Source organism: Balaenoptera borealis (assembly GCF_965194805.1).
Source record: "Balaenoptera borealis genome assembly, chromosome: 4".
Taxonomy (NCBI): Eukaryota; Metazoa; Chordata; class Mammalia; order Artiodactyla; family Balaenopteridae; genus Balaenoptera; species Balaenoptera borealis.
The window spans coordinates 11,265,555-11,273,981 of NC_138861.1; the positions used below are offsets into that span (position 1 = coordinate 11,265,555).

The 8,427-nt window shown below is 37.1% G+C and overlaps 1 long non-coding RNA gene across 1 annotated transcript in view; it reads right to left on the reverse strand.

Annotated features, from left to right (window-relative positions):
- Positions 1–490: 490 nt before the first annotated feature.
- LOC309628612 overlaps positions 491–8,427 on the reverse strand; it is a 136,084-nt gene continuing 128,147 nt past the window's right edge. The window contains exon 4 of the long non-coding RNA XR_014244579.1: positions 491–785. This is a non-coding gene — a long non-coding RNA (uncharacterized lncRNA). The remainder of the gene's footprint in view (positions 786–8,427) is intronic.

Below are 8,427 nucleotides of genomic sequence, written 5' to 3' on the forward strand. Positions count from 1 at the left end.
TACATTCAGGCATAGCTACTATAGGGAAAAAAAAATAAAAATGAATCCCAGAATCAGAAATCTTCAATGTTCACTTATTTGTTATATTTATTAAAGTTATTTCACAGACAGTTAATCTTGGTTTTTCATGTTTGCAATACCCGCAAGGACTAACCCAATGGTCAACATATAGTAGACATTTATTTAGTATTTGTTTACTGAACACTTGACTTGAATAAAAATGTTGAGTAAAGTGTTCATAAGGTCATGTTTTAGGTAAGTACAAATGTTTCATGTTGCCTAAGAAAGTAACTAAAATTACTTCAAACAGAAAGATGCCATAAAGATTTGCATAATTTATACATGCAGGTGTGTGAAATAGTAAGTGTAATATTTAATGTTTATAAAAACAATCTCCCTTATATAATTGGAGTTCCCTGTAATCTGTCTGTTCTGTGTAACAATTAAACCTATGGAACTGGGTTGACTCCAAATAAAAGGCTATAAAAACCATTTGTAAACCACAGCTTGACTATTTGCATATTGCTAACTAAAAGTTCCAATTTAATTATTTACTTACCTTAAATCAAATTTTCTGACTAAAATTAATTATAGATTTAGGAGCCAAGATGGTCAGGAGTTTCTTTAACAAGGCTTGAAATCAGTTGTCAGTTGGTCAAACCCAGAGGTCACACCTATTTTTTGGGAGAGGCAGTCTATTAGGGGGGCCGATCTTACGGGCATGGATTACTGAGTTCAAACTCCAGGTATGAGCACTGGACTCTTTTGTGCCTCATTTTCTTTATCTGTAAATAGACATAAAAATAGTTCCTACTTATTATCAAGATTTTTATACAGATTAAATATGATGGTGCATGTAAAATGTTAAATGCAATGATTAACACCTAGTAAGTACTCAATAAATGATGGGCTTAGCACTGTGATGTTGGAAAGAAGATTGTGAAGGGTAAAGGGGAAGGCACAGAAAAGCGGAGGAGACAAATAGCAAGCTCGCAACTACTGTTGGATTCAAGTTTTAACAAAGAAATAAAAAGCAATTATTAGTACAGTAAGAAAGCTTATGAAAACGGATAAGACAAAATATACCCTGTTACCAGAAGAAACTTGCATAGTCATCATGTAACAGACTGAAAAACTGAAAGAAAAATAAGTACAAAGAAACCCTTGCACACTGGATAGCGTACTTCTGAAATGAAATGTATCCTTAGCCTGTGGTAATACATCAGTGTTTGGGGGAAACACAGAAAATGAGGGCATATGAAGAAGAAAATGCAACAGAATGCAAATTATTTGTTGAACTTCAAACGCTATATTAATTCTTCACGTTTCTTTAGGTCATAGTGACACAACCCTTGCAGGGGTGTAAAAAAGTTTTATCTACAAAAGGATATGAAAAAAACATTGCCGAAATGAAAAAGGATTTCTCATATAGGTAAATTTTTAAAAATTGAGATATAATTGACATATAACATTATATTAGTTTCAGAAGTATAAATAAGTTGCTAAATAAAGTTTTAGCCTGATTATTTGACTTTTTCTTTTTCTTTTTTTTTTGTGGCTGTGTTGGGTCTTCGTTGCTGCGCGCGGGCTTTCTCTAGTTGGCGGTGAGCGGGGCTACTCTTCCTTGTGGTGCAAGGGCTTCTCATTGTGGTGGCTTCTCTTGTTGCGGAGCACGGGCTCTAGGCGCACAGGCTTCAGTAGTTGTGGTGCGTGCGGGCTCAGTAGTTGTGGCTCGTGGGCTCTAGAGTGCAGGCTCAGTAGTTGTGGCGTACGGGCTTAGTTGCTCCGCGGCATGTGGGATCTTCCCGGACCAGGGATTGAACCCGTGCTCCCTGCATTGGCAGGCTGATTCTTAACCACTGCACCACCAGGGAAGCCCTATTTGGCTTTTTAAAATCAGTTTTACCATAGTATTTATATCTTCTTTAGGTATTATATTAACCATAGTGTCAAGATAACAGATTACATAGAACATATAGAAGTTAAAGCTATTGAACTTCACAAACTGTTCTAATATATCAAAATTGCATGAAAATTAAGAAAATCATTTTATATTGCTAAGAATTGTTTGGTTCAGTAGTGGTAAAATGCTTCCCTAAAATTTCTTGATTTATCTAAAGTAAGAATTTTTAAATGTTGGATTAAAAATATTTTCCCCCGCTCTAGCACACTAGAAAAGACCCGAAAGAAAAAGCAGAGCGGGAACAATTAAATAAAAGATTTTTTTTAAATTAATTAATTTATTTATTTTTGGCTGTGTTGGGTCTTCATTTCTGTGCGAGGGCTTTCTCTAGTTGTGGCAAGTGGGGGCCACTCTTCATCGCGGTGCGCGGGCCTCTCACTGTCGCGGCCTCTCTTGTTGCAGAGCACAGGCTCCAGACGCGCAGGCTCAGTAGTTGTGGCTCACGGGCCCAGTTGCTCCGCGGCATGTGGGATCTTCCCAGACCAGGGCTTGAACCCGTGTCCCCTGCATTGGCAGGCAGATTCTCAACCACTGTGCCACCAGGGAAGCCCAAAATAAAAGATTTTTAAGGAGGTAGAATGCATAATATTCACAAGTAAGATTGCTTAGCTCAAAACCTGACTCTACCACTAACTGGCTGTGTGACCTTAGGTTAGTTACTTAATCTCTCTGAGCCTCAGTTTCATCTTCTGTAAAATGAGTGGTAATAATATTTACCTCATAGGGTTGGTGCAGGGATTAAATTAATAGACATACAGCATTTAGAATATTAGCTGGCACATAATCAGTACTCCTGAAATATCCACTATTAGTGTTTCTGGAATTTCACTTAAAGGTGATGGCAAAAAATAAATGAAATAATCTTAAAGTTAAAAAAATGATAAAAACTTTTTGGACATCAGTACAGTGTTGCTCAGAGTTGTACACTCCAATTTATTATCTAACAAATTATTTGTTTCTAATCTCAGAGATTTCACTTTAAACAAAGATTTTGAGATTCCCAGAAAATCTCACTTGAAACAAATATAAGGAAAAAACTACAGGAAATATTTTATTAAGAATATCTTGAGTAAGCTAATGTAGAACAGAAACATTCAGATAGTACTAAAATGATTTCCACTTATCTCTGTTGCCCACCTGAAGCTTTTTCCAGTATCTAGTCTATGGTACAGGTAAATCACAGATTTCAAACTTAATCCACTTGGATTCCTGCATGCTTGATTTAGTTATTTTTCACTCAAACAGAAGGTCAGAAAAGATCTAATTAGCTATTTTACCAAGTGGTTAAATCCACTGTGATGTTGTGATATAATTGAAATAGATATTTGGTTTTTATCCACAGTTCCTGGCATAGAGCTTCTAAAACCCTCATCATTTCTTGAATGATAAGGCTGAGAGGATTGTCTTTTGTAATTCATAATAAGTCCCTTTCAACTATACCTGAGTATATGTTAATGATATGACTGGTGGCTGGAACCCCTAGATAGCTTTCGGATAAGGTTCTGGTTGCCAGAGGGACCAACCATATGATTAGAGGCCTGAACCTTTCAGTTCCATTCACCGGACTTCCAGGGATGGGAGAGAGGCTGGGGACTAATCTAATCACCATAAGCCAGTGATTTAATCGATCATGCCTAGATAACAGAACTTCCATAAAAACCTTGAACAAAGGGATTCGGAGAGCTTCTGGGTTGATGAATGCATTCTTGAGTGCCAGGAGGATGGTGTACCCCAAACTTCATGGAAACAGAAGCTCCTGCACTTGGAACCCTTTCAGTGCCTCTTCATCTGGCTATTCATCTACGTCCTTTAGAGTATCCTTTACAATAAGCTGGTAATAATAAGTAGAGTTTTTTCCTGAATTCTGTGAGCCATTATAGTAAATTATTAAAACTGAGGAGGTGGTTGTGGAAACCCCCAGTTTGCAGCCAAGTCAGACAAGAGTGTGGGTGACCTGGGGACCTACTACTTGTGATTGGCATCTAAAGGTGGAGGGCAGTCATGTGGGACTGATCCATTGAGCTGTGGGTCTGGGTAGATAATGGCAGAATTGGTGTAGGAACTGAGCTGGTGTCCACAGAGAACTGGAGAATTGCTTGGTGTGGAAAATCCACGCATTTGGTATCAGAAGTGTTCCATGGAGGTAAAAACAGATCATAGTAGTAGACCACTGTAAAGAACGAAGGAGGGCTTCCCTGTTGGTGCAGTGGTTAAGAATCCACCTGCCAGTGCAGGGAGCACGGGTTCAATCCCTGGTCCGGGAAGATCCCACATGCCGCGGAACAACTAAGTCCGTGCGCCACAACTACTGAGACTGCGCTCTAGAGCCCGTGAACCACAACTACTGAAGCCCTGCGAGCCTAGAGCCCGTGCTCCGCAAGAAGAGAAGCCACCGCAACGAGAAGCCCGTGGGCACCGCAACGAAGAGTAGCCCCTGCTCGCCGTAACTAGAGAAAGCCCGCGCGCAGCAACGAAGACCCAACGCAGCCAAAAATAAATAAATAAATTTATTTAGAAAAAAAAAGAACAAAGGAATATGATGAAAGAATAAGTATATTAAAACAATTGAACACACCTCGACAGTGAATGCAATTAGGTGGAGTAAAATGGGAATAGAACTAGGCTGAGACTGACCCTGTTGTCGAGTGACCAACGCAGATTAGTGATTTGGCAAAGAGAGAAAAGAGCAGCAAGGTGAGAATGGACAACATATTCACAGAAGATACGGTTTCTTTTGTCATATACATATACATCTGAAAAGTTGAAATATTGAAAAAAAAACACTGGGAGAAAATAATTTTGCACTCTAGATTTCCCATCTATTTTTGAAATGCACATGTATCATTAACCCCTAGGAAATCAGTCATACTGTGTTTGGGGGAAAAGCTGGGTACTTAAAATGAGAGCACAGACAGAAGAAGATGTAATAGAAGATTACTTTCTGAAATTCAGAATTCTCTTATCTTTATGCTGTTGTATAAAGCAAGTAAATACCTTGTTCCATTTAGAGTTGAAAGTAAAAACATCAACATGAACTATAACACGTGTTTATAGATTTAAAATATCTTTATTCACAAAGCACTGAGCTGATCTCCCTGTGCTATGGGGCTGCTTCCCATTAGCTATCGGTTTTACATTTGGTAGTGTATATATGTCCATGCCGCTCTCTCACTTTGTCCCAGCTTACCCTCCCCCCTCCCTGTGTCAAGTCCATTCTCTAGTAGGTCTGCGTCTTTATTCCCATCCTGCCAATTATACTCCAATAAAGATGTTTTTAAAAAAAGATTATAAACACAGGAAAAAAAAAAACTGTCTTTATTATATATCTCAGATTTAGAGAAAAATCACAATTTTTTGTTTTATTATATGATATTTGTTCCCTTTACTATATCAAAATGTTGGGGGAAAATTCAACTTAACATCAAATATGGGAAAGAAGGATCAAATAACTTGCTAGGTGTAGCAATATGACTCTCAGACCAGGAACGCAGGGTCAAATGCATTTCCCTTTCTCCTAGAATTGGTTCTGCCCAAGCTAAACCTAACTTCTGAACTCATGATCCTATACAAGGTACACAACACTCTGGGAAATGTAATTCAGTCCCTCTTCTCAATCCCCATGCCCCCATCTTCTGCCCTATTATGCCTGCTTCTCTTTTGGAGAGCAGTTGCCCAAGCAGGGTCCTTTCTAAATCATTGGGAATAAAAATTTCTTCAGTTAATTTGGTCTCATTATTTGATTTGTCATGAATTAAGAGACAATACAAAGAGAAGATGCACAATCAGAGGGTGTCAAGCTTTTTGAAATTATTCCAAAAAATCCATTTATATATTACACTAAGCTACCATAGCTCTTAAGCCATACAATGGACTGCACAGTTAATTCTTTGAAAAAAAAAAGAAAAATAATGCACCAGCATATATTTGCTTTTCCATCGAGGAAAACATAACTGCTTCATGCAAAAAAAATCACTAAAAAGAAGGAGTTCTCTTGTTGATATTTAAAATTTATTAAATTAGTTTTACAGTTAAAAATCCTCAAAATATTGAAAAACTGAAGGAGAATAAGGTGATAACTGTCCCATCATATTTCATAGTCTTTGACCTTCCAGAAACCCTGATGCTATCCGATGTAAGCTTTTCACTTATCTGCAGCTTTCTTTTCTCTGGGAGGAAACAAATCAGTAATTACGTGCACAAGTTAGATCCAGTTACATTAACAGTAGAAATTGAAAGAGAAGAGTGTTTCATGGAGGGTGGTCTGGGGATTATCTTCCCTCTGGATACTTATTGGACAGGGGGTTAACCACATAATGAGAAGCCCATTCTACTTTAAGCCACATAGATTGTTCCCAATATTGAGGTAAAATACATTTCCCTGTTATTTTCACAAGTTAGTTTAGTTCTGCCGTGCAGAGTCATATAGAAAATAATTTCTACATTCTTGCTATGGCTTGTTAATATCTCTTTTAGAATGTCATACCCAGAAGGGAATGCTGTGCTCCAAGGACCAGTTCAAACATCACGTGGTAGGATGCTCAAAAGCTATGCCTAATAGGAATCGTCAGGGGTGTGGCAGGTTTTTGACACTGAGATTGCTAATGTCCACCCCTTAACACTTCCAGTTTCCCTGGGAGTGTCGCTCAAGGATCATTTGACATAGGACTGTAGGCATCTTGTTCCACTATTGTAGCAGCTGAGACCTAAAATGAGTCTAGAGCCATTCCACATTAAGATATTCTATAAAAGAAAATGGAACACTAAACTTAATCATGTAAAACTTTTAGCAACTATCATCAAACTCTATTAATTATGTGGTTATAAACATAATTAATATGTAGCCATAAACATAATTAATATAAAATGTATTGTTATGGGTTGAATCGAGTCCCCCTCAAAATTCATATGTTGAAATCATAATCCTCAGTACCTCAGAATGTAATTGTAATTGGAGATAAGGTCTTTAAGAAGTGATTAAGTTAAAATGAGGTCTTGAGGGTGGGTCTTAATCCACTGACTGGTGTCCTTATAATAAGAGAAGCACCGGTACTGAGGAAAGACCATGTGAGGACACAGCAGGAAGAGGCCATGTGCAAACCTATCGGAGAGGCCTCAGAAGGAACCAAGCCCGTGAACGTCTTGATCTTAGACTTCATGCCTCCAGATGAAATAAATTTCCGTTGCTTAAGCCACTTAGTCTGTGGAATTTTGTTGTGGCAGCCCTAGGAAACTAATACGTGTATATTATATATAGTTATTTCTATAATTATTATACAAACATATACATGTATTTTTGATTATATACAGTAATAAATACATTAATATATAACAATTAACATAAATTGATATATAACATTAATATTTATATAATATATATTTAGTTATAAATAATTAAAAGAGTTTGATAACATTAAACCTATGTCTATATCATCTATATCTTATCTATAATATGTTCCAGTGGGGTGAATTCCCTTAGAAGAAACAATATTAAGGTCAGTATAACTTGCTTATGTCAGTAATAAATTTTTATAAGTTTTCATCTATCCTGGAAAACACTAACTGTGAATTGAAGAAACAATAGAATGCAGAGATCATTCCTTATAGACAGCTGGTAGGGGACATATAATTCTACTTTGCTACCAAGCAATTTGCCTTTTCTAGCCAAGAGCATTTTCAAGAGTGCTGACAACACACTTACACAATTGCCTCCAACCTAACAAACTTAATGAGAAATTTCTATCTGTGTTTTGATCTTCCCACAGCATCATGGCTGCCTCTCTCGGAAGAATGTACCAATCATTTGCTCACGTATGCTGATAACAGCATGCTGTCAACCTCCACGTTGTTGGACAGGTCTATTGTATTTGCATCCTTAATCATGGGTCCTCACATTCTCATAGAGCATACGTTTTTCCTTAAATAAAGCTTATTCTTTGCTCATGCAGTACATATGGTACCTTATTGTTAATATTGCCAAGCATTTTCCCATTCGTTTTAAAGATATCGTTAAGACCCATGGGATCTAATTCTTGAGAAAAAGTGGCTCCAGAACTGTTGAATCTAATTTATATTTTCCTTCCAAGACCATCATTCTGAAGTACAGTTTCAGCTGACATTATTCTGTTGATGATAATGTGAGTTTATTTTTCATCTCTCAAAGAGCAATTTAAAAATTGATGAAGTACCTGAGTGTCATCTGTAAAGTAAAATTGTGGGAATCATTCCATCACCTGAATGGTGCTTTATAATTCTCACTTTCATAGGAATTGTGTTTACGCCATAGTTATAGGGATATTTTGATTCATATATTTTAGTGACAGCAGGAAACTTCACTGGATTCTACTACAGTGCAGGTTTCAAATATTTTGGTACTCTACTTCTTTAAAATCTTACATAAGTGATATCTTAAAATGACATTATAAGGCATCTTATATACAATAACCATTTAAAACTCAAAATTAGCC